This window comes from Panthera onca, chromosome D2 (genome assembly GCF_046562875.1).
Source record: "Panthera onca isolate mPanOnc1 chromosome D2, mPanOnc1 haplotype 2, whole genome shotgun sequence".
NCBI lineage: Eukaryota > Metazoa > Chordata > Mammalia > Carnivora > Felidae > Panthera > Panthera onca.
In genome coordinates this window covers 85,067,115-85,093,572 of record NC_138349.1, presented here as the reverse complement: position 1 = coordinate 85,093,572, position 26,458 = coordinate 85,067,115, and the positions used below count along the sequence as shown (strand labels likewise).

The window sequence follows — 26,458 nt, the reverse complement described above, 5'->3', positions numbered from 1 at the left end:
AACTCAGTGTCAGAAAAATTGAATTAAAATGTTGACTTGATGTCTACTGAGTGTCGAAAAGACTATGAACATTGCATCTTTGAGTTGTTAAAGAAGGCAGATTTAAGAAAGTTGTGGACTAAAAAGAAAATACTATTTTGAAACAGCATCAAAAGAGAAACGGTCCTCACTGTCAATCCCTAATTCTCTATTACATTTTTCTAAATAAGCATGAGACGTGGCAAGAATACGTAGCGGAGTGATGCTGTTGAGGGACAAAGGCCAAGAGCGCGTCTGAAGGATGCAGATTTCCTCAGCGGCCTAGCGTGTAGAAGTGTTCAAGGTTAGCAGTACAGGAGCGATAATATTTGCTTGGAGCTGGGCCGGGGCTTCTGAGGGCTCCTGGTCCCCAGCCCTGTGCCTGCTCACACGGGTCTGAGGAAAAACAATTCCAGCACATTCGTGAGGGTTTAGTGTGAGTCCCCAGGGCAGCATCTTTTACTAGGGCCAGAGTCGGGCCTGGCTCACGTCCAGAATGGTACAAATAGCTATTCTGTATCTCACGTTTCCACGATACTCGGAAGTTAACTCGTTCATTCCCTGGGAAACCCCATGGGATTCCTTTATTAATCTCAATTTACGGAAGAGGACACACAGGCACAGGAGTGATCTGCAACCTGCCCAAGGTGGTCAGAGAGTCAGTATGAGGCCAGGATGCACAGCCAGACATGCTCTCCTGCATCCTAGATGGAACAGTAGTGGGCTGGGAGTCCAATCACTTAGATTCAGTCCCAGAAATTAAGTCTCTGTGGGGCCTCACACTTGATCTCAGGCCAGTCTCCTCTTATGCAAATGTTGCTTTAGCACTAGGTGCCTTTTAAAATCTTTAACCACTTCTGGGGCCCCGGGGTGGCTCAGTCAGTTAAGCATCCGACTTTGGCTCAGGTCATGATCTTGCAGTCTGTGGGTTTGAGCCCCATGTCAGGCTCTGAGCTGTCAGCACGGAGCCTGGAGCCTGCTTCAGATTCTATGCCCCTTCCCTGCCTGCGCTCTCTCTCTCTTTCGCTCTCTCTCAAAAATAAGTAAACATTAATGCGCTAGGAAAATAATGGCATGGGGGGGGGGGAAATGCCCAGTGCCCTGAGAGAACTACATTTTAAAGGAAAAATGGTTGGATTCCTGAAATCCAAAGCATCAGCTGTGTCTCACAGTTTTTGTGGTTTATTTCCCTTGAAGTTAGTGGATCCTTTTATGACAATTTTCTCCCTACTCGCTCTGTACAATGGAGATGTAAACAAGAGGTCTACATGAAGGCCTCAGAAAGCAAGATTTTGATTCCCCTTTGCCAACTCTGGGAGACACAGCTTTATGCAGACACTTAGTGCTTCCAGACAGGGGTGTTAGGAGATCATACTAACCGACATGCATCTGACCTGGAATGGTTTGTACCTTGAACAAAGTACAAGCACATAGGTGCCTGAGGGCCGTGGCCCTATAACTGAGTTACTATGTATCTAATTTAGAACTCAGACACATCATATTGTAATTATGTATCTATGCGCCTGTTTTCTCTCCTGTAACTCAAATGTCATGCTTCCCCACAAATTTAATGACCTTATAGATATACGGTGCCTACCACCTCAAACTGATGCTTGTCCAAATTTTGTTTTTACATCAAGCCATGTCTTTTAGCCCACTAAACCAAGGCATTCCATGAAATATGTGAACAAATGATCAGTTTTCAGATAAGTAGAAAGAGTCTTTCTGTTAAACTTCCTTGGGTTTGATTACAACACTGAGATTTACATGACCCCTCGTTTCCCTGGGAATGTTCCTTCTGTCAAAATTGGGAGCTTGGATTTGATAATATCTTTATGAATCTCATGCTTCAATCATAGTTTTCCATTTAACTCCAGTGGGGAAACCAAATGTCAAGAAAATTGCATTTTCCTCACAACTGGCGTACTTCTGTTATATGGTCTTGGATTATGTTGTAGTTAATGATGTTTTCCTTTTGGTTTGTCTGCTGGAGACTGAAAGTCAAGCACCTGATTCATCTTGAGCAACTTTAAAATGTGAATGCCATGGACAGGGGGTGTGCTTTCTCTCTGGTTTCCTTGAGATACTCTGGCTCTTACTCTCTGTTATCCTTCCCTTTAACTGTGTTTATGTTACTGTATCTTACGGAGTTTGGGAATCCTGTGGGGTCTGTGCAAACAAAGGATCGCTGAATACTCGGTTTCTAAGAGTCCAAGCCTTCCCTTTTCCCTTGTAAAAGTTGACACGTTAAGTGTCATGGCCAGTTTCTGATACATCACATACGTCCTTATATAAAATTATAGTTCTGTTGCTATTAGAATAAATGTACAAGACCAAGACTTTCCTTTGCCACAAACAGAGTGTCCAGATAAAATGATTTTCACACGTAAGTTTTACTCTCTCTTCTTCTCTATACAGGTCAGTCTTTCTATTATGACTGAAGGGAGATCTAAAATCTTCTCAATCACATAGTAGTAACTTAATTTACACTTGTTGGTTTGAATATAACTTAAGTTATATGAAGATAATTAGGATAATTAAGAATTGTCTTGATTTTCATTGTTTAAAATTGAAAGGGAACTATTTTTTCCAAGCTATAAAGTATCTGAAGAATGAGGAAAGTTTGAGTCTTTAAAACTAGGTAAAAAGCTTTTTATTCAGGGAAAGTTTTTTTTTTTTTTTTTTTTAAGGAAAGAAATTTCCTTAAAAGTAGAGAGTCTGGGGAATTTTTATGGGTCTTAAGCCTTTGGACATGATACATGAAAGGGAAGTGCTTTACTCAGTGAATGGCCAAATCATTTTGCCTTTCCTAAATTCATTGGTGGGTCATATGTTTCAAAGTCTGATCACACTCTCCTGGGATTTGAAATGTATTTAATGCCTACATGTCTTTCAGATGTTTAAATGCATAACAATCCAGGGTGTGGATTTGGAATATTGTCTTTTGAGTCAAGCTCACATTTTCCTGTAGGACAGTTTGTATGTCGTGGAACAGTGATGATCGCGAGTGTGTGCTCCTGTATTATGTTTCGAGGACCATATCTTCCATCTGCTAGGAGGGTTGACACTCAGCTTAAAAATCTCAGAATCCTTGTGAAAGAGAGGACTGCACTGCAAAACACAATTGCAAAGATAATGGAGGCAATAAGAATTACTTTTGTCTGAAAATGTCCTGTGATTTCTTAAACCTTAAACATTTAACTTTGTGCTATAATGACCCCACAAAGAAGACCTAAAATACCAATCTAAGCAAAAATGATTGGCGCCTGGATGGCTCAGTCAGCTAAGCGTCCAATCTCGGCTCAGGTCATGATCTCACAGTTCGTGAGTTCCAGCCCCGCGTTGGGCTCTCGGCTGGCAGCTCAGAGCCTGGAGCCTGCTTCAGATTCTGTGTCTCCCTCTTTCTCTGCCCCTCCCATGCTCATGGTCTATCTCTTTCTCTCTCTCTCTCTCTCTCTCTCAAAAATAAACATTTTTTTAAAAAACAATAAGAAATGATAAACCATCTTTTAAAAAACTTTATTCATATCTCTAAATACATCTTAATTTTGAATTGCCTATTAATATTGCCAGTAAGAAGAGTAAAATATTAGATTTGTCTAATATGTATTATGAAGAAAACATAGGTCTAAATAAGTCATAAAAAATGGATGACTGTCCCTAGTAGTTTTAATGAATTTTCATTAATGAAAACCAGCAGACCTGAAGCAGGATTATGTGCGTAAAGAGAACATAATTCACTTTGGTCCGTTCATTATACATCTGAGAAGTGCCAAAGGATTTCTACTTTTTTTTCAAAAACAGGCACAGAAATGTCTGATTTCACAAAATTGCATTTTCATGCATAGATATAATTAAACTTTACACTAGAAGTTCCTGTCAAGTAGATCCTGAAACTTTATGTAGTAGCTACACTAGTTTTTGTAAACATACCTATTTTTTTTTTAATTTTTTTTTTTAACGTTTATTTATTTTTGAGACAGAGAGAGAGACAGAGCATGAACAGGGGAGGGGCAGAGAGAGAGAGGGAGACACAGAATCGGAAGCAGGCTCCAGGCTCTGAGCCATCGGCCCAGAGCCCGACGCGGGGCTCCAACTCACGGACCGCGAGATCGTGACCTGAGCCGAAGTCAGACGCTCAACCGACTGAGCCACCCAGGCGCCCCATGGCTTCCATTCTTAACATGGTCAGAGCTCCCACATATATATATCTATGTCTCCCTCTCTCTGACCCTCCCCTGTTCATGCTCTGTCTCTCTCTGTCTCAAAAATAAATAAAGGTTAAAAAAAAAAAATTAAAAGACAGAGTCAATGAGGTTCACAGTAATTTGAAAGACTTTATTACCACCCAAAGCCAAGGACCCCCATTTATGTTACAAACTAGTATCAAAGATCTCCGATCCAGAGCGTAGAAAGAACCCCAGCAAAATGATGATTCAAAACAAAACAAAATGAAACACCCAAGATTAAAAAGACAGGAATAAGATTGGAATGAGCCCTGCATAAAGAAAATATAGAAATTGGCAAAAATATATATATATATATATAAAGAGGCATTCGATTTTATTAACTACTAGGGGATTACAGAATAAACCACAGGAGGCCACCACATGTTCATCAGAATGGCTACACTAAGACAGATGAAACCAAATTTTGCAACAGCTGGAGTTCACAGGGGTTGCTGATGGGATGTCAATTAGTGCAGCTTTCAGGGGAACGTTTGACGTTGTCTATTAAGTGTGAGCATATATGTAACCCCTGACTCAGAACTTCCACTCCTAAGTTTTGACCCAGAGAAATGCACACATTTGCTCGTAAAAGATATTTACAAGTTCACTTTTTGTAGGTATGTCCATTATTGTAATTTCTAACAGTTGAAAACAACATGAATACCGAACAACTTACATGCATTAAATGTAGTATATTTGTACAACGGAATTCTATAAAGCAATGAAAACAAATAAACTCTGGCAACAACACAGATGGATCCTAGAAATTTACTGTGACGGGACGCCTGGGTGGCTCAGTCGGTTAAACGTCCAGCTCTTGATTTCCACTCAGGTCATGATCTTGTGGTTCAGGAGATCAAGCCCTGCATCGGGCTCCATGCTGACAGTGGGAGACCTGCTTGGGATTCTCTCTCTCCCTCTCTCTCTGCTCTTCCCCTGCTCTGTCTCTGTCAAAAGAATAAATAAACTTAAAAAAAAAAGATATATAATCTGAGCAAATGAATTCAGACAAAAAAAAATTTCCTAAGCCCATTTATATAAAGTTCAAAAACTGGAATAACTAATCCATTCAGAATGGTTATTTTTTGGAGGAATGCTGATAGTGCTGGCTACATCTAGATGCTGGCTACATCTAGGGATATAACTGGAAAAATAAAAATAATTTTTAAAAAAATGTTAAAAAGCTCTAAAATCATAAAAACAAAGAGAAGATGTTCACTTAAATTTCTGGTAATTTTAAGCTATTCCTCTTGGAAGATATAGTAAAATACTTCTGACAAAAGTGGAGGGGATTATACTTTTCTTGTTACTCTACTGTTCAGTTAATAATTAAAAAAAAATTTTTTAATGCTTGTTGAAATAATGCCATCTAGTTTTCTGATGGATTCTAGTACAAAAGCCTGTTTTGGCACACTGTGTTATTTGTGGCAGTGGCTCAGAAATGCCAGTAGTTGAGTACAGTAGGTTAGATGTGGAAGGCGTGGTTGGTGGACGCACGTTAGTATGAACGGGTTCCAGAATCCAGAATTATAAGCCAAAAAGATGAGGTTTGGACCTGACAGTTGTGTAATCCTGTAAATAGGGCAGAAACAGGTGGAAAAGCCCCTGTCCCTGAAGACGCATGGGCACAGGCAAAGGTCCTGATGATGCTGTTTTATGACGAGGACACATGAATGCAAGCTGGGTCGGAGGCCTAGATGAAAGGAATGAGGTGGGAGCCACAGAAGAGCCAGGGGGAGGAAGGAGTTAGCCTCTCAGCAAGGGAGCAGTCCACCTTCCTGACCGAGAGCCCTGGTGAGACTCTAGAACCCACTGCAGGTGAGTCACATCTGAGCAGGGCAAGGCCAGGTGAGACGCAGACCATCACTTTGGAGACACAGGCTCTGTGTGGGTTTCCCGTGTCAGGTTAGAGCTAAAATCTAAGCGTGGGCTGAGACTAAACGTGCAAAAAAGAACACAGAAACAGGTACATCTGCAGGCAGGAAATGAGTGCTGGGTCCTACTCTTTCTGTGCGACAGGAATTAGTAAGGGAATTAGAGAACTTTTGATTTAAGTCAATATTGATTAAAGTATAATCCGATGTTATGAATATGCTGGATCCCCAGAGCATGAAAAAGAAGGTTAATGAATACGAAACATAAAGGCCGTAAAAGTAAAGTTTTAATATTTAAATCTATATCCCTTTTCCAAAAGCGTCATGAAGAAGACAAACTTGGATTGTTACCTTTCAATCACTACTGGGCTGCTTAACCTTGAGCAGAGTTGTGAATTTTTGTAAGCATCAGGTCTGCAAGTTATAACAGGGCGGTATAACACATTTCTCATGACTATAAATGAAAAAACTGTGTATCAAGCACTGAGTACAGCACCTACCCCAGACATACCTCTCAGTAAACGTCCATTGTCACTGTGAATTATTTTATCTGACTAGGTTCTTTCTACCTATAAAATAACTGTGGTCTCCATGCTCCAAGTTCCGTATGCAAGGTGCATAGAAGTTATCAAAACAATTCTATGGAACACTGAGGTATTTGATCGTTGCCCTTGAAAGTAAACAGTGGGTCTCCCTTTCTAGAACTCACCTTAGTATCAGTGCAGAATACTAATTTTTCTTCTTATCTGAGTGATAGAATAAGAAATAATTATTGGGGCACCTGGGTGGCTCAGTTTGGGTAAGCATCCTACTCTTGGTTTCTGCTCAGGTCATGATCTCATGGTTCATGGAATCGAGATTGAGTGGGGCTCTGGACTGACAGGGCAGAGCCTGCTTGGGATTCTCCCTCCCTCTCTCTGTCCCCTCACTCTCTCTCTCTGTCAAAATAAACAAACATTAAAAGAATAACCATAAAAGCTGAACAGTAATATAAAAACAGTTTCTTCCATTATGTAATGACTGGGTACATTCAATCTTTGAAATACACTAAGATATGATTGCATTGAGACATAATCCGTGTAACTTCTTCAACTTGCATTTTGTTGAACTATATCCCCTTTTCTTATTTCCCCGTCCCCTCACCCACCTCCCTTCTGGCAACCACCAGCCTGTTCTCTGCATTAAGAGTCTGTTTTTTTTTGTTGTTGATCCTTCTTTGTTTGTTCATGTGTTTTGTTTCTTCAGTTCCACGTATGAGTGAAATCATATGGTATTTGTCTCTCTCTGAATGACTTATTTCACTTAGTATTATACCCCCTAGGCCCATCCAAATTGTTGCAAATGGAAGATTTCAATCTTTTTTGTGGCTTAATAATACTCCATTTTCATACTACCTCTTCTTTTTTTTTTTTTTTACACTTTTATTTAAATTCCACTGCAGTTAATATACCGTTTAATATTAGTTTCAGGTGTACAACATAGTGATTCCACACATCTATACATGACTGTGCTCATCACAAGTGCCCTCCTTCATCCCATCACCTACTGGACCTGTTCTCCCACCCAACTATCCTCTGGTGACCATCAGTGTGTTCTGTGTAGTTAAGGATCTGTTTTTTGGTTTGCCTATATCTATCTATCTATCTATCTATCTATCTATCTATCTATCTACCTATCTTTCTTTATCTTTCTTTCTTTCTTTCTTTTAATCTCTTTGTTCCTTCTTAAAAAAAATTTTTTTTTAACGTTTATTTATTTTTGAGACAGAGAGAGACAAAGCATGAACGGGGGAGGGTCAGAGAGAGGGAGATACAGAATCTGAAACAGGCTCCAGGCTCTGAGCTGTCAGCACAGAGCCCGACGCGGGGCTCTAACTCACGGACCGCGAGATCATGACCTGAGCCGAAGCCGGCTGCTTAACCGACTGAGCCACCCAGGCGCCCCTCTTTGTTCCTTAAATTCCACATATGAGTGAAACCATATGGTATTTGTCTTTCCCTGATTTATTTCACTTAGCAAAATACTCTCTAACTAAATCCATGTCATGGCAAATGGCAAGATTTCATTCCTGTTACATGGCTGAGTAATATTCCATTAGATATATAAACCACATCTTTATACATTTATCAGTCGATGGACACTTGGGCTGCTTCCTTTGTTTTGCTATTGTAGACAATGCTGTAATAGACATTCGGATGCGTGTATCCCTTCAAATTAGTGTTTTTGCATTCTTTTGGTAAATAGCTAGTAGTGCTCTTGCTGGGTCGTAGCGTAGTTCTGTTTTTAAGGAACCTCCATACTGTTTTCCATGTGGCTGTACCAGTTTGCATTCCCACCAACAGTGCATGAGGGTTCCTTTTTGCCCACATCCTCACCAACACTTGTTTCTTGTGTTTTTTGTTTTAGCCATTCTGATAAGTGGGAGATGATACCTCATTGCAGTCTTGATTTGTATCTCCCTGATGATAAGTGATGTTGAGCATCTTTTCCTGTGTCTGGCGGCCATATGGATGCTTCTTTGGAAAAATGTATATTTCTGTCTTCTGCCCATTTTTAATTGGATTATGTTTTTTGCATGTTGTGTTTTACAAGTTCTTTATATATACCTTTTCTTTATCCATTCATCTATTGATGGACACTCGGGTTGCTTCCATATCTTGACTTTTGTAAATAATGCTGTAATAGACATGGAAGTGAACACATCTTTTAGAATTAGTGTTTTGTTTTCCTTGGGTAAATACCCAGTACTGGAATTACTGGATCATACAGCAGTTCTATTTTTAATTTTTTGAGGAGCCTCCATACCGTTTTCCATGGTGGCTATGCCAATTTACGTTCCCATGGAGGAACATGAAGGTTCCTTTTTCTCCACATCTTTGTCAATACTTGTTATTTCTTGTCTTTTTGGTTCTAACCATTTTGACAAATGTAGGGTGATATCTCATTGTGAATTTGATTTTCATTTCCCTGATGATCAGTGATGTGGAATATCTTTTCATGTGTCTGTTGGCCATCTGTGTCTTCTTTGGGAAAATGTCGGTTCAGGTCCTCTGCTTATTTTTAATTGGATTCTTTATTTTTTGGTGTTGAGTGGTATAAGTCCTTTGTATATTGTGGATAGTAGCCACTTATTGGATGTGTCATTTGCAAACATCTCCTATTCTGTAGGTTGCATTTTTGTTTTGTTGATGGTTCCCTTTGTTGTGCAGAAGCTTTTTATTTTGATGTTGTGCCAATAGTCTAATTTTGCTTTTGTTTCCCTTGTCTTGGGAGACATCTAGAAAAATATTTCTATGCCTGATGTCAAAGAAATCATGGCCTATGTTGTTTTCTTCTAGGAACTTTATGGTTTCAGATCTCACATTTGGGTCTTTAATTCATTTTCAGTTCAGTTTTGTTGATGATGTAAGAAAATGGTCCTGATTCTACTGCATATTGCTGTCCAGTTTTCCCAGCACCAACTGGTTGAAAACATTGTCTTTTCTCTGTTACATATTCTTGCCTCCTTTGTCATAGATTATTTGACCATATAATCGTGGGTTTATTGCTGGGCTCTCTTTTCTGTTCCATTGATTTATGTGCCTATTTTTGTGCAAGTACCATACTGTTTTGATTACTACGGCTTTGTAGGGTATATTGAAATCTAGGATTGTGATACCCTAAAGATGCTACAAAAGAGCCATTAGTGCTGAAAAATGAATTCACAAAAAAGTTGTAGGGCCCAAAATTAATATACAGAATTGCATTTACATAAACTAATAATAAAGTATCAGAAAAAGAAATTAAGAAAATAATCCCATTTACAGTTGCACCAAAAAGAATAAAATACCTAACTAAGAATAAACTTAACCAGGAGGTGAAAGGCTGTATCCAAAAAGTATAAAATATTGATGAAAGAAATTGAAGATGACACAAACAGAAATAGTTTTCATTCTCGTGGATTTGAAAACCTAATATTGTTGAAATGTCCATATTACCCAAAGCACTCTACATGTTCAGTTCAGTCCCTGTCAAAAAACCAGCAGCATTTGTCACAGACCTAGAATAAATAATTCTAAAGTCTGTATGGAACCACAAAAGATCCTGAATAGACAAAGCAATCTTGAGAAAGATAAACTTACATATTTTGAATGACATAGTTCTTTTATATCAGCAGTGATCAGTTTCATATTTATGAGGCATATTTGTATGTTTTATTTATTTTTAAAAAAATTTAATGTTTATTTTTGAAAGAGAGAGAGAGAGAGAGCAAGTAGGGGAGGGGCAGAGAGAGAGGGAGACACAGAATCCAAAACAGGCTCCGAGCTGTCAGCACAGAGCCCGACAGGGGGCTCATGAACCATGAGATCCTGACCTGAACCAAAGTTGGATGCTTTACTGACTGAGTCACCCAGGTGCCCCCCATATTTTTATGTTTTAAATGAGTAGTATTACCTTAATGCTGCGCTATGAAGTATTTTTCTACATATTATATTTGTCAGTAATTATCGATGGCTTGGTGTTACCCTTTTAGGAAATCATAGCAACTTTAAGAAAAAAATAATGTCTACATATGTAGATGTAAGGTTCTGAATAGCAAACCCTAACAGCACAGCTAAGAGAAATTTCAGCCTTCAGTTAGTACCCATATCAACTTATACAGAGAACAGGTTTAAAAAGAATATTTTGGGGGGGGGGGGGGCGCCTACGTGGCTCAGTCATGAACTCAGGTGGTTTAAGCCACCGACTCTTGGTTTTGGCTCAGGTCATGACCTCAGAGATCATGAGTTCGAGCCCCACGTTGGGCTCTGTGCTGAGTGTGGAACCTGCTTGAGATTCTCTCTCTCTCTCTCTCTCTCTCTCTCTCTCTCTCTCTCTCTGCCTCTCCCCCACTCACACTGTCTCTGTCTCTCTCAAAATAAACTTTTAAGAAAGACTATTTTTTTAAAAGGGCATATTGGAGTTTTGGTCCTTGTCACACCATACCAGATCAAAACATAAAATTGGGTGAGGTGTTTGTCTAGTAACCACATGCGAAGTAACCGCTTGAGCTAAAGCCGACCCTGAGGTTTTTGTCTAGGAACTAATTAATGTCTGGGAAGTGGGGAAAAAAATCTTGAAATTCTCTTAAAATATAAAAATAATTTAAAAAGTCAACACAATTTCTTAAACTGTTTCAGAAACAAGGTACTAACGCCATGTAAAAATAGTCACAAACTGGAAATGATTAGCAATTCAGGAATGTTTAATAGATTTCTTAAATTCCCCTTTGTAGATAGATATGGTCAAAAATGCCATTTTTCAAAGAAAAATATGAATAGAAAGTTCTGAACTGCAGAAAATTTATCTTTCGAGATTATACAATGAATTATCTGTTAAAAAGTTGAAAAATGAAAGAGTCCTTTCTCTGGCTTTAATGAATCACAGCATGACGAATAGTCTTTTCTGGCACCTCCTGAGCATGTTAATGTTATGTTGCGTTAATAGTCTTTGTGAAAATTAGGAATAACTAATGACAGAAGGAAAGGAACACGATGAAAATGTGTACGCTCCCCTACGTTTATTAGGGTCTTATTAGCACTAAATGCAATTAAAGCACTGAATTCTTTTTTCACATGTCATTTCATGGAGCAGGATCCCTGGGGTAGGATAGAAATGATGCTTCTTTTTGCCAGGCTTTGTGTTCTGCTTGGTCCTGAAAGAGGGATGCCAAGAGAAAGCTACTTGTCTTAATTTAATTTCTTACTGAGTCTGATGAATATCTTCACAGATGGAGGGAAAAAAAGAGAGAAATGTAACTTGCAATTTTTAATAAAATCTGTTGGTTAGGTTACAGGTGCGCTCGCTCTCTCTCTCTCTCTCTCTCTCTCTCTCTCTCTCTCTCTCTGAAACCAGGATCTGGAGATAACCTTCAGTCCAACACATACTTCCCTCCATCCAGTTCACTGGCAAATCTCTCATGGGCCTCGGAGTCAAACATTCCAGGATCCACTCACCAGCTGTGTGATTTGGGGTCATTTGCGGAGTTTTACTGTCACACACACAGCTCAGGAACAGCATCTACAGAATGGCTTTGTTCTTTATACCTACCAGAGTTAAGAAAATTAAATGATCCCCTGTTTATAAGGTCCTTAGCCAATGCAGAACACTTTGTACACCCTTATCTCTTAGGCTTTGCCAGATCTTGTTTGAGTATAATCTTTTATTCATTACAGTTCTTCAGTGCTGACACTCAATCCGCATCGAGTAGGTTCCAATCATTGTCAATGCCAGTTCTTAATTGGCTGAAGAACTATTTAGATTACCGGAGGTTGGCCAAAGGCAAGTAGGCTAAAGACAGATGGGCCAATGCTATTTCTCCGCCAAAACAAAGCAAACAGAAACTAACAATTTTATCAAAGATAAATGTTATCTAGTAACTCTTTGTTTCTTCTTTTTTTTAATCTGTATGTAGTTGACCCACAATGTGACATTCATTTCAGGAGTACAACACAGTGATTCAACTTCTGTGTAAATTGTGCTACACTCAACACAAGAGTGGCTACCATTTGTCACCACACAGCACTATTACAGCATCACTGACTGTATTCCCTGGGCTGTGCCTTTTATTTCCATGAGTGATTCATTCCATAACTAGAAGCCTGTACTCCCTTCCCCTTCATCCTTCTTGCTCATCCCTCGGTCCTCTCCCCACTGGCAACCATCAGTTTGCTGTCTGTATAGGTCTGATTTTGTCTTCCGTTTGTTGGTTTATTCATTTGTTTTGTTTTTTAGATTCCACATATGAGTGAAGTCCTGTGGTATTTGTCTTTTTCAGTTTGACTTACTTCACTTAGCATAACACCCTCTGGGTCCATCCATGCAAATGCCAAATCTCATCCCTTTATTATGGCTGTGTAATAGTCCGGTGTATACATACCACATCTTTCTAATCCATTTGTCTGTCAACATCCACATGGTCAACAGACACATGAAAAAATACTCCACATCACTCCTCATCAGGGAAATGCAAATCAAAACCACAATGAGGTACCACCTCACGCCAGTCGGAGTGGCTAAAATCAAACACATGAGAAACAGCAGGTGTTGGCAAGGATGTGAAGAAAAAGGAAGCCTCTCACACCATCAGTGGGAGTGCAACCTGGTGCAGCCACTGTAGAAAACAGTATGGAGGTTCCTCAGATATTAAAAATAGAACTGCCGGAGCGCCTGGGTGGCTCGGTCGGTTAAGCGTCGACTTCGGCTCAGGTCATGATCTCGCAGTCCGTGAGTTCGAGCCCCGCGTCGGGCTCTGTGCTGACAGCTTAGAGCCTGGAGCCTGTTTCGGATTCTGTGTCTCCCTCTCTCTCTGCTCCTCCCCTGTTCATGCTCTGTCTCTCTCTGTCTCAAAAAAATAAATAAACGTTAAAAAAAATTTAAAAAAAATAAAAATAAAAATAGAACTGCCTTGTGATCCACAAATTCCACTACTGAGTATTTACACAAAGAAAACATAAGCACTAATTCAAAAATATATAGGCACCCTTTTGTTTATTGCAGCATTATTTACAATAACTAAGGTATAGGGGCAACCTAATAACTATCTTTTGAGCCTTGACAATATTGGTACAATTTATAGATTTTATATATCCCTTAAAATATGCTTGTTTTTAAAAAGTATTACTTATTTGTTAAAATTTTTTAAAAATGCCACTCTTCCTATTATGTGTTGTTTGAAATAGAAATAGGCTGTTTTTGTTTAAGATTAAAAAAAATCCATATAACTGGCTAACGACTGAAAATAATAGGTTATAAAAGCCATACAGATCATCTGATCCTGGTTACAGGAAGCATATCTATATATAGAACATATAAAAGGACATATATAAACATTAATAATGGCTATAAATGGATACAATGTAGAGTTTTTAGTATTCCTTTGCTAATATACATTTTCTGATATTTCTGTAATAAACAAGAAGTAATCAAGTATTTATATATTAGACACATTATAAAAGACAGTTGGACATTTAAGTGGGTAAAATTTTTCATCTTTACAAATAACACAGAGCAAGAATAATAATATGAAGTGGCACCTGGGTGGCTCAGTTGGTTGAGCGTCCAACTTGGACTCAGGTCATGATCTCACAGTTCATGGGTTTGAGCCCCGCATCGGGCTCTTTGCTGACAGCTCAGACCCTGGAGCCTGCTTCAGATTCTGTGTTTCCCTCTCTCTCTGCCTCTCCCCTGCTCATTCTCTGTCTGTCCCTCTCTCTCAAAAATAAATAAACATTTAAAAAAGTTTTAAGGGGCTCCTGGGTGGCTCAATCGGTTAAGCGTCCGACTTCGGCTTAGGTCATGATCTCACAGTCCATGAGTTCGAGCCCCACGTCGGGCTCTGTCCTGACAGCTCAGAGCTTGGAGCCTGCTTCGGATTCTGTGTTTCCCTCTCTCTCTGCCCCTCCCCTGCTCATGCTCTGTCTCTCTCTGTCTCTCAATAATAAATAAACGTTAAAAAAATTTAAAAAAAATAAAATAAATAAATAAATAAAAATGAAAAAGTTTTAAAAAGATTAATTGGATTTAGGAGTCAAAAAAGAAAGAAAGAAACTAATTTAGGAATTTTTAAAAAGGAAAACAGGGTGAAAAAAGCATTTAAATAATTTTGCAAAAGTAGATTCATAACTTATTACAATCTCATCCATGCTTCTCAAAAACTAAAAATATTTTTAAAAGTTAGCAATTAAGAATACTAATATTTTAGCCTAGTATCTCAAGGTGGAATTGTAATGTTGGCCACTCTGCTTTGTAGTATATTGTTTGGGGGCCAATTCTTTTTAGAATTTCATCCAATGAAAAATAATAGTAATAGGAATTTTACTTTTGTGTTACAGCTGTTTCTTCTTATCAAACTTGTTAGATGTTAGACAAAATATACATCGTTATAAAACTGAAAAAATATATGTCTGTGCATACATGTTTACATATATGTGTGTCATATATCCATGTGTGTGTATGTATGTGTATATATATACACACATACATAGAGAGAGACAGAGAGATGGTTTCTGAAATACCACCAGTTTAAATGAAGGACATTGCAGAAAGCAAGTTTTTTTGTTGTTGTTGAATGTGTTGTTTACATTAAAATGTTGCGATGTATATATATTCAAGGAGGCAGATTTTATTTTCCCATGTGTAAATAGCACCATTCCAATCTGTCAGTATGGGCCTCTGTATAATTAGTGTCACGTTAATGGTCCTAAAGGCTTTTCTGCTGCTAATCATTAATTTCATCATAGTACTTTATATTCACTATATTTTTGAAAGTTCTCCATTTATTTTCGAAAGTAAAAGTTTTATAAATTGAATTCCATTTTCCTTTGACATACTCTTTAAAAAGCAATGATAAAGGTTTTGCTTTTTGTAGTAAAGCTTTTTGTGTGTGCTTATTGTTTCTGTCTTAAATGGGCAAACGTTGTCAGAGGGAACACACAGAAGATGCCACATTCGTATTTAATTTGCAAATGCCTTGCTATCAGGATCCTCCGATTCCCTCTTAAACTTAATAATTGAAGAATAAATAGGCTTCTTATACATTATTCATATCCTAAACCTTTTTGCAATGATGAAAATGCCATTCTTTATCTCGTAAATTAATTGTGCTTTAAAACTGTAAAAATATAAATGAGGATGTTTAAGTGACAGGATACTCAAATCTTTTCATGAAGCAAGGTGGTCCAAATTTTTGAACACATGAAGGACAAACTTTCTTAAATAATTTAATGATGGGAACAAAAATAAGCTTAAAAGAAAGTTTGTGTTCAAGAGGATTTAAAAAAAAAATGTTATATATCCTCTTTAAATTTTAATTTTCATTTTTGAAGGATATTTTAGTGGCCAATCTGAAAACCAAGTCACAAAAAATATAAAAGAATAAGAAAATCAAGTGTAATAGATATGCATAAATAGTATAACATGCCAAGGTAAATGCTATAGTAAAAAATACATAAAATATAGTAGTTAGGAACATGCAGGTGGAAACAGCAGTGCCCCTAAGGGAGTTGGGACAGACTTGAGAAAATTATCATTTAAGGTGAGACTTGGCTTTATTGTTCAATATTATATATATTCAGTATGTGTAGGTATGTGTGTGGGCGTGCTCACACATATACCATAATATAGTCCAGGAGGGAGCACCATTTGGCCTAGCAGACAAAAGGCACTTCTTAAAAATTTTTTAACGTCTATTTATTTTTGAGAGAGAAAGAGAGAGAGCATGAGTGGGGAAGGGGCAGAAAGACAGAGAGACACAGAATCTGAACTAGGCTCCAAGCTGTCAGCACAGAGCCTGATGTGGGGCTCAAACTCACCAACCTTGAGATCATGATCTGAGCCAAAGTTGGATGCTCAACCAACTGAGCCACCCAGGCACCCCAATAAGAGACATTTTAAATTAGAAGAAACTGAGTAAGTAAAGAGTTGGAATCATAGAAGAACACAGATTGTTCAGGAAAAAAAAAAAAAATAGGTAGTATGATTTGGGGGAAATTCAAGTAGAGGTACCTGTAGGGCAGGAAGTTGGAATGGTGCACTGGGATCAGACTAAGAATATTTCGTGTGCGTGTCATAATGCCCCTCTGTGGCAGGTGGGGGCTCTTGACCGTCTTTCTGCCATGGCTGGAGTGAAAACTCAGTCGTGAGGGCCTGCTTGGGCAGCATCTGCTTGGTAGATAGTCTGTGAACTGAGGGGTATTATTGCAGATCTCCAACGCGGAAGGCTTGGGACAGACAGGAAGTCGGGAGGCCTGGGGCCAGATGATGGATGCTGAGATCTGTGGCCCAGTTCATGTCTGGGTGGGGTGCCCTTGCCAGGTGGGCAGACGACGGCGGGAGGGACCAGCACAGCAGCTAGAAGAGGGACAGGAGCCGGAGAGATGAGAAGGTGGAACTATATTGGCCTTGGATTGATCTAATGTAATGTAACTAACAAAGAACACAGGTGAGAAATAAGGAGGATCATTTAATTGCTTTCAATGCTGAAGGATTGGAATTCATAACTGCAGAATCATAGCAACAGTACAAACTTCTTAGACATTCCTATAATAAGTGAGCTTTCACCAAAAACCTTTAACATTCTGTTATTCAGAATCAACATCAAAAACTCGTTTTCCTCTCTCAGAGAGTTCAAATTGTACATGTTTTCCGTTATTACTGTGTGTTGAATGGAACACAATTTCTTTCTTTTCCGCCTGGATGAAAAGGTAGAACAAATATTTCAGAGTCCATTTCAAAGCTTCGTTGGAGAATATATGATCAGTCATGAGAATAGCAATAATGAAGAAAAGAACAAAGCAAGTATTTTTTGAGGTAGTATTTCTTTTCTGAAGATTTTACAAAGAAAATAAAATTAAACTTAAAAAAAAGTTTCAATGATCACATAAATGCAAGTCTTTCCGATGTTTAAATCTCATGCCTCCTGTAATAAAACATGTTTCAGTGTATAACTTTAAAAATGATAAAAGGAAGATTTTGCTGTTCTCCAGTCTCTTTCTTTAATTTTTCAAATAGGAATTATCATGTGATATTGGGCACCACTTTTTAAGAGTAAGCTTTGATAAATTCTAGCTATAATAAAATAGCAGTAAAACTCCTGAAAAGGTTTTTGTCATTCAAATTGTGTTGCCTGTGTCTACCTTACATTATTAAATTGTTGTTTCTACAGTAAGTTTTATTTTACTCACTAGAATATCTCTGAATTATATTAGACTTTTACTTAAGTATACAAATAGTAGATACATTGGAATTAGGAAGTATTGGACTGTACTCACCTTTTTGACATCCAAACACAAAACTAAACAAAACAAAAAACCAGACATTAAGCTTTCTTATTTGAAATGTCTATGCCCTCTCTTTTTCTGCCTTTTATTTTTTTGCATAAATCTTGAATAGCCTTATAAATAGACCTCTCTACCTGACATTTTCCTTTCCTCATTCATATTTTATCATATGTTGGACATATGTATTGTCTTAAGAGCTTTAAAATGAAGGTTTCTTTGTAGTTCCTGAAAATACAAGAGCCAAGTTAAAGTAGTTTAAGAAGCCAAGGATCTGTTCTTTTTGCCCCTTACAAACACAGCTTGACATGCTGACATTAGTAGGTGGAAATGTGGGATTTGAGAGTTTTTGCCCTGACATTCTAAAATACTTTCACTCTATTACAGGGAGAGTGAGCCTTCAGTGCTGTTAAATGTTAAAATGGGGTCTAATTGAAAAACTGAAGTTTAAAATTAGCATTATTGGACTTTAATGGGCTTTGGAAGTTCTTAGGACATCACTAATTATTCCACTAATATTTCCACATCCATAGTATTCATTTAGGCAACAGAGGGGAACAGTTATTTAGGCTGCTAGAAAATTAATGGGCTCACCTACACCCCTATATGATAGAGGCAATTATTTGGTGATTTTCTCTTAATGTTGGGCACCTGTGTGCATTAAAATTTCCAGATGAGGTCTTAGAAATTCATAAGTGGTTTCCTGTGTCTTAGCTTTCATTTAGAAATATAATTACAACAGGTATAATTATAATATTCATTTCTGATTTTCATTCTTTTAAAACAACTTTAGACATAACTTTCCTGATTTTACTCACTAACAGAAACTCCCAAAAGTCTGTGAATCAAATCTTCCAAGGTTACCTCTTTCAGATAATAAAGACTGTGCCCGGAGCCCAGTGTACATTTTTTATTATAAAGAAGCTGATAGAAAAAGTCAAGTGGCATCGATTCTGTAGCAAATTTGATTCAGTTACAATTTTCACGATGAGCCAGCTTTAATTTTTAGGTGTTAATTTAACCAAGTTTGTTAGATGTGTCCTTACTACTAGCTAAAAATCAACTTGTAATTTTTACTTATATTTTCCCCTTTCTTAGAATATCTTTAGGAATTTTCCCCATTTTTTAAGGAAACAATGCAGGTTATATTCACAAAGGTTAATTTATTTAAAAAATAGTACTTATCTCTTTTGTTTTATTCATGCTTAATTTCTCCAATGACATCTCAGGCAAATAGTGAAACTCGTTCTTCTCAGCCACACATGAACGCATCGGGACTAACTTCTAATATTGTTAACATTTTTATCTATGTATCTTTAAACATTTTTTAAGTTTATTTATTTAGAATGTGACAGAGAGCATGAGTGGGGGAGGAGAAGAGAGAGAGAGAATCTCTAGCAGACTCGCACTGTCAGCGCAGAGCCCGATGCAGGGCTTGAACTCGCAAACCATGAGATCATGACCTGAGCTGAAACCAAGAGTTGACCGCTTACCAAACTGAGCCACGCAGGCGCCCCCTTGTTAACATTTTTAAATATCAGTTCCTTCTCCAACCCCCCAGCAAAAGCCAGAAAGGTAAATTTCTATATGAAAATAAATTTTCTAAATTAAAATGAATTTTGACTTATGTTTCCACTTTCCTTCTTTTAGCATTGATGTATTATACATTAGAGTATTTTCTATCCCCTGTGATTAACCTGGTTTGTTAAGTAGAAGATTGAATTATTTTTATTCTAACTGCAGAAATGATAGATTCTTACCCTCTATTGCTTTATTTTGTATTTCCCTTGTCCTGTTTTGTTTTGTTTTCTATATTTTTATCTCATTTCTTTTCCTTCCCTGTGTATCCTTTGTGCATTTGAGATGTTATATACTCTATTTTATTTAATAAATGGGACGCCTGGGTGGGTCAGTCAGTTAAGCATCAGACTTTGGCTCAGGTCATGATCTCGCAGTCTGTGAGTTCGAGCCCTGCGTCGAGCTCTGTGCTGGCAGCTCAGACCCTGGAGCCTGTTTCAGATTCTGTGTCTCCCTCTCTCTCTGCCCCTCTCCCGTTCGTGCTCTGTCTCTGTCTCAAAAATAAATAAACGTTAAAAAAATTATTTAACAAGTGTTACCTTAGAAATTTTAACATACATGTACCTAAAAATACCAATGTACCCTCCACCCTGAATATTATTTAGAATATTCAGACATTTAAAGTAAGTCCTTACCATTGAAATTTATATGTTATTGTTTTGGGATATATTAGTCTGTTTTTTTGGCCACACAGAATATAATTATGCATTGTAGAGCCCATGCTCAAGTAGAGTGATTTAAACATTTAATACTTTATTTGCTTTTTCATATCTTCCTATATCTTAGACTTTCCACTGGAATCATTTCATTTAAGGGACACCATGTAGAACTTTCCATCGGTACCTTTCCACGCCACCCTGTGATTGTCTCAAAAAGTGTTTATTTCCTTCTTGTTTTTGAAAGACATTTTTGCTAGGGCTAGAATTCCAAGTGTGCAGCTGTTTTCTCTGGGCACTTTGAAGAGATTTCCCTCCTTCCACTCAACCACCATTCTTCTACTCCTGAGACCCTTCTATGACTCCCCCTTCTGTTGGGGGTAGGCTGCCACGCATTCTGCAGTTTCTACAAGATGTGGAGGGCACTTTGTGTTTGTCCTGTTGGTACTTTATTGGGCTTCTTAAATCTGTTGACAGCTGTTTTTTTTGTTTTGTTGTTGTTGTTGTTTTTATCAATTCTAGAAAATTCTGTTCTCTCTTCTTGAACCTCTGATTAGACATTTGCTAAACTTTATCACTAACTGCTATGGCTCAAATTTGCTTTTAGGTTTATGTGTCTTTTTGTCCTGTAAGGCATCCTGGGTCATTTCTTCTATCCTACCATTCAGTTCACTAATTCTCTCATCAACTCTGCCTACACTGCTAATAGCTTCATCTCTGAGTTTTTCAACGTTTTTTTTTTTTTTTTTTTTTTTTAATTTATTTTTGGGACAGAGAGAGACAGAGCATGAACGGTGAACGGGGGAGGGGCAGAGAGAGAGGGAGACACAGAATCGGAAACAGGCTCCAGGCTCCGAGCCATCAGCCCAGAGCCTGACGCGGGGCTCGAACTCACAGACCGCGAGATCGTGACCTGGCTGAAGTTGGACGCTTAACCGACTGCGCCACCCAGGCGCCCCTCATCTCTGAGTTTTTCATTTCAATTACTATTTCTTCATTTCTACAAGATACTTTTTATTTATGTGCAGCTATTCTCATTTCCCCTCCTATTTTTAAGATGTCTATTTACTGAAACATACTGAACACATCTGCTTTGTATTCTGTGCCTGCTAATTCCCTCCGCGGGTATGATTTTGCTTTATTTATTTATTATTTTTATTAAAGTTTATTTTTTGAGAGAAACAGAGAACAATCAGGAGAGGGGCAGAGAGAGAGGGAGACATGGAATCTGAAGCAGGCTCCAGGCTCTGAACTGTCAGCACAGAGCCCAATGCAGGGCTCGAACCCACGAACCTCGAGATCATGACCTGAGCCAGAGTCAGAGGCTTAACCAACTGAGCCACCCAACAGCCCTGATTTTGCTTTTTCTTCAACTAACTCTTCTTTATGGAATTTTGTTCCTTCTTCATTTTTAGGATTATTTTACTCTTTTTTTTTTATCTTTCTTGGAACTTACTTGTTAGGATTATTTAAGGCATAGGTTGGAGGTGGTTGTTTTGAAAATGAGCTTTCTTCTGGGAACAGGCTAGGCCACTATCAGTGACAGATCACTTTTCTCAAATTCTCAGTTGTGGTTTTTCTGTTTATTCAGGTAGAGTCTAGGACCACTGGGTTTATGAGTTCAGAATATTATGATTTCTCCTTGAATTGAGCAAATTGGTAGTGTATGAATGAAGGCTACAGACCCAATGAGGTCTTGTGTTGGTTGGATTGATTCTCAAGGAAGGTTTTTCCCCACTGCAATCAACATCAAAGCTTAAGCCTGGAGATTTTCTTAGCAGTTTGGGATGGTGGTGGCAGTGGTGGCTGGAAAGGAGAGATGAATTTCTCAATCGTCCTTAAGGTGAGAATTTAGCATCCTGGGAAGGGTAGTCTTAGACTCACTTCCGTGAGTGAGCATTGGGTATTGTTTCCTATTCTCTGAGCCAATCACAGCTGCAAGAATTTTAAGCTCACCTAGATCAGCAAAAAGCCCTCTATGTGGAACCACACTCAGCACTAATAAGAGTTTTGTATTTCTGCCTTCACTTAGTTTGTGGCCTGCATATGTATTATTTTCTTTCTGTGTCCCTAACATGTCTAGGAAGAGTTCTTGTCATCTTTTATCTAGCACTTACTGTTGTGTTCACTGGGGTCTCAGTCCTGGTACTTAGTGTGACAGATTGTGCATAGTGGTTTCCATATAGGTTTTAGAGTGAGGCCTCCCCAGGTTTGCTATCGATTGTCATTGTGATTATGAGAAAGTAACTACTCTCTGTGTGCCTTCCTTCCTTTATCTATAAAATAATAACAATAAAATTTACTCAACAGGAGGGGTGCCTGGGTGGCTCAGTTAAGCGTCCACCTTTTGATTTTGGCTCAGGTCATGATCTCATGGTTTGTGGGTTCAAGCCCTACATCAGGCTCTGCACTGACAGTGTGGAGCTTGCTTGGGATTCTCTCTCTCCCTCTCTGTCTGCCCCTGCCCTGTTTATGCTCACATGCAGTGTGCTCTCTCTCTGAAAATAAGTAAACTTTAAAAAAAAGAGAGAGAGAGCAAAGTACAGGTATCTTGAAAAAATTGATTAATGGATTATTTTAAGGAAGTTACAATCTCATGATAACATGTCTGGAGTAATAAGCTTAAAGTAATTTTGTGCATATTCATTGGTAAATATCATGATATGAAAAATGTTAAAATTTTTAATATTATAAAATATTAAGTTATAATAGTTATACTACACTTGGCTATCTTTATATATGTATATATATGTGTGTATATATATATACACATATACATATTTATCTTGAAATAATGTTTGTTGATCAATGTTTTTTTTTCATTTTATGAATAAGGAAAACTGAAACTCTGAGTCATTTTTTTTCAAAATCACACCCGACATTTGAGTCCTTATCTCTCTAAAACACAACCTACACATGCGCGCGCGCACACACACACACACACACACAACATAAAAGTAAATTTAAGATTATCAAACATAGAAAGCAAATAGTTATTGTAGTACACTCTGCTGAAACTCTCACTTTTCACATCTGAAACCAGATTTAAAATTGTGTTCTTATTTTTTTTATCAGTATTTTTGGTGTAATTTAGTATATAAATATATCATGTCTTCTCATTGATATCATGAAGGAATATTTGGTTGTTAATTATGTGTAATTCCCATGTACCTACACAACATTGATCAGTCACATCTTATAGACAGGTTTCAGTCTTAAATCATGTGTTTGTTGAAAATTAAATACGCTCAAAATTGAACTTGAAAATACTTTAAATTACTTCTAAGTGTGGTACTAATTGGAATTTTTATCATTCACTGTCTAACTGGCTAGTATTCAACTAGATGTACTTGGGAGAAAGGAGGGAGATTTGAAAGAATATTGATGACCCTGGGAAGCCATCATCAATGCCTGTTTTCTGAAATGAGGTCTTTGAGATTCCAAAAAGGATTAAGACCATGCAAAGAAATAGAAATGCAAAGTGAAGTCATTACTGACAACATTAATATGACAGTAGTAATTTTATACTTTTGGGAAAATATCCAGTAAACGTGATTCTTAAAAACCCTGTATCTCATTTTTTGATAATTTGCTCCAAATGTACTGTGAAAAAATCATAAAAGAAATTAGATATTTCTAAGTTGTAATTGCTAATTTCATACCCAGACTTTTGCATTAAATGATTATTTGCTTCAGGAATGGTACTGACACCAGATGTGCCAAGGCTCTGAGAGGGAGGGTCTCAGGACACTTGCCATGTGGGTTCTTGGCTTTGTCTGTGAAATAATTCAAGAGCAAGACATTTAGAAATAAGAAAGGAGCTGCTTCACAAAGTATTGGTCTCCCTCCCAGATGGGGAAGAGGACCCCCTTTGTCTCTACTGAAAGGCTTTAGAAACCATATAAGGAGGGGGTAGCTAACCATATAGGGAGGGGGTAGCTCTTTAACTTTGGGTTTATTACTTACATTGGGCCATTTGTTTTTCCATTGTCTTAGGGTTGTGGAGTTAACCACAGGGAGCAGTCTTAAGAACACCCAGCCTTTGTGGCTTTTATTGCCAGAGGGCATGGGGCTGGTAGTCTTCCAAGAGTTGGATCTTGTGACTCTTTATGTTCAGGGTCAACCTAAAACCAATATGGCTTCACTTTAGTCAACTTGTCTCCCAAGCCTCCCTTCCCTCCTGCCTCAGTGTGTTTGAAAAAGCACCTTAACCTGTTAACCTATCTACTTTGTGGTTATCTTAATTTAGTAACTTAGAAATACTAGAAAGTGAAATTACTTGTTTGTTGAAATTGGACGTTAATCAGTAAGAACTGTACAAAGAAACTGAATGTACCGAGCAATCACAATGATTTTACTGTAACTACCTTTTCTTTCCTAAATATAATTGTGTTGTGCTACAGGGTTCATTTAAAAATACAAAGGTTTGTTTGACTGAGAAAGACAAGTAGCATAAAATTTCACTCATTCGTGGAATCTAAAACAAACAAACAAAACCAAGTAAACAAACAAACATAAAGCAGAATCAGACCTATAAATACAAAGAACACACTGATGGTTGCTGGTGGAGGGGTGGAGGGGATGGACAAAAGGGGAGAAGCGAGGGAGGGGAAGGTACAGGCTTCCAGTTATGGAATGGATAAGTTACAGGGATGAAAGGCACAGCATAAGGAATGTCATCAATGATACTGCAATAGAGTTATATGGTGACAGATGGTAGCTACACTTGGGGTAAGCACAGCATGACATACAGAGGTGTTGAATCACGCGAAACTAATGTGACACTGTGTGTCAAGTTCAAATTACAAAAATTTTTAAATTAAAAAGAAAAAAGCACAGGACTAGATGTTAGCTGTAAATACTTGGGAGCATGGGAAATGTGGTGAATTGGACTTAGATTCTAGAGTCGGAATGATCAGAATTCAAATCCTGAAGCACAGAAAGAGCTAAGTGGATTAGGTATATAACTATTGAGTCTCGTGTTCTTCATAGGTAAAATAGGGAATAATAATACCTATCTCATGGTGTTAGAGGGAAGATGAAATAAAATGATTTAAAATGCCTATAACAATTTAAAAATATAAGGGTTTAGAATCTTAGAACACAAAATTGAGTAAAAGAATTCAGATAGAAGAGGGAACATATAGTGTGATCCCATCAACATAACATTTTAAAATAGGCGCAACTACTGAATGGTGTTAGAAATAAGGCCAGTGGGTTCCCTAGGGAGTAGGTGTTGTTCGAGGATATAGAGAACATTCTGGGGTGCGGTAATGTTTTCTTTCTTGAAGCAGGTGCTAGTCACGTGGATGTGCATCGTTTGCAATTTTTTTGAGCTGTATACTTACGATTTGTGCATTTTTGTACATGTTTTTAATACTTCACTGTCATTTGCATTAACAGTAAAAAATTTATTTCAGTGGAAACATCCATGCTAATTATACATTAAAGGATAATACTCAACCAAATCTTTGACCTATTTGTCATTGGTACCAAGTTTGCTCATCGTATGCAAAAGAAATGTCTTTGATTACTTGATTCAGACTCTGATTTTAATTTTAGTTGGGAATGGGCTTTTTTATTTTTTATGTTCTACTTTATTAAATGAATAAAACGCCTGAGTTCAAAGCTTAAAAAGAAACACTTTGATAACTATTTTTTCTTTGTTCTTCTTCCCCTTTTAGTGATAATGTGATCTAATGTTGAAATCTAATTACTGTCCCTCTAATGCCAAAACTCAGCTCCACCATCATGTGAAACATAGACCATCTACAGAGATGAGTTGGTGCTGGAGCTCAGCTCATCTGACTTCTTAGAAAGTCATTTTGACAAAATTCAAGAAATCTCTTATCCTGAAGGAAAATATCTCTTTGTTTGCTTACTTTAAGTTACCTTGTTTAATAGAAAGGTAGAGCTATCCTCAAATGTTTCCAATGGTTGAGCACATATATAGAGAATTTGAAGATGGAGATCCAAGCCCATGGTAACCTTTAACATGCATTCACTATTATTGTCATTATTTATATCCCAACTTCACCACCTACTATGTAGCCTTTGGCCATATCACTTTAATTAGAATTAAAATTTCAGTTTCTTAGTCACATAAGCCTCATTTCAAGCGTTCAGTGGTCATATGTGGCTAGTGGCTGCTGTGTTAGAACACATTTAGTGCATTTCCATCACCACAGAAAGTTTCACTAGACAGCATTAATTTATATAATTGGCATAATACATTTCTCAGAGTTTGTATTTAAAAAGATGATGCTTTGTAGAATCCTTAGCATTGTAATGACATCGAAAATGCTTGA

General features: G+C 37.7%; 1 protein-coding gene across 6 annotated transcripts in view; it reads left to right on the top strand.

The window, feature by feature from the left end:
- PCDH15 (protocadherin related 15) overlaps positions 1–26,458 on the top strand; it is a 1,703,323-nt gene that overhangs the window by 1,612,510 nt on the left and 64,355 nt on the right. The window lies entirely within an intron of this gene.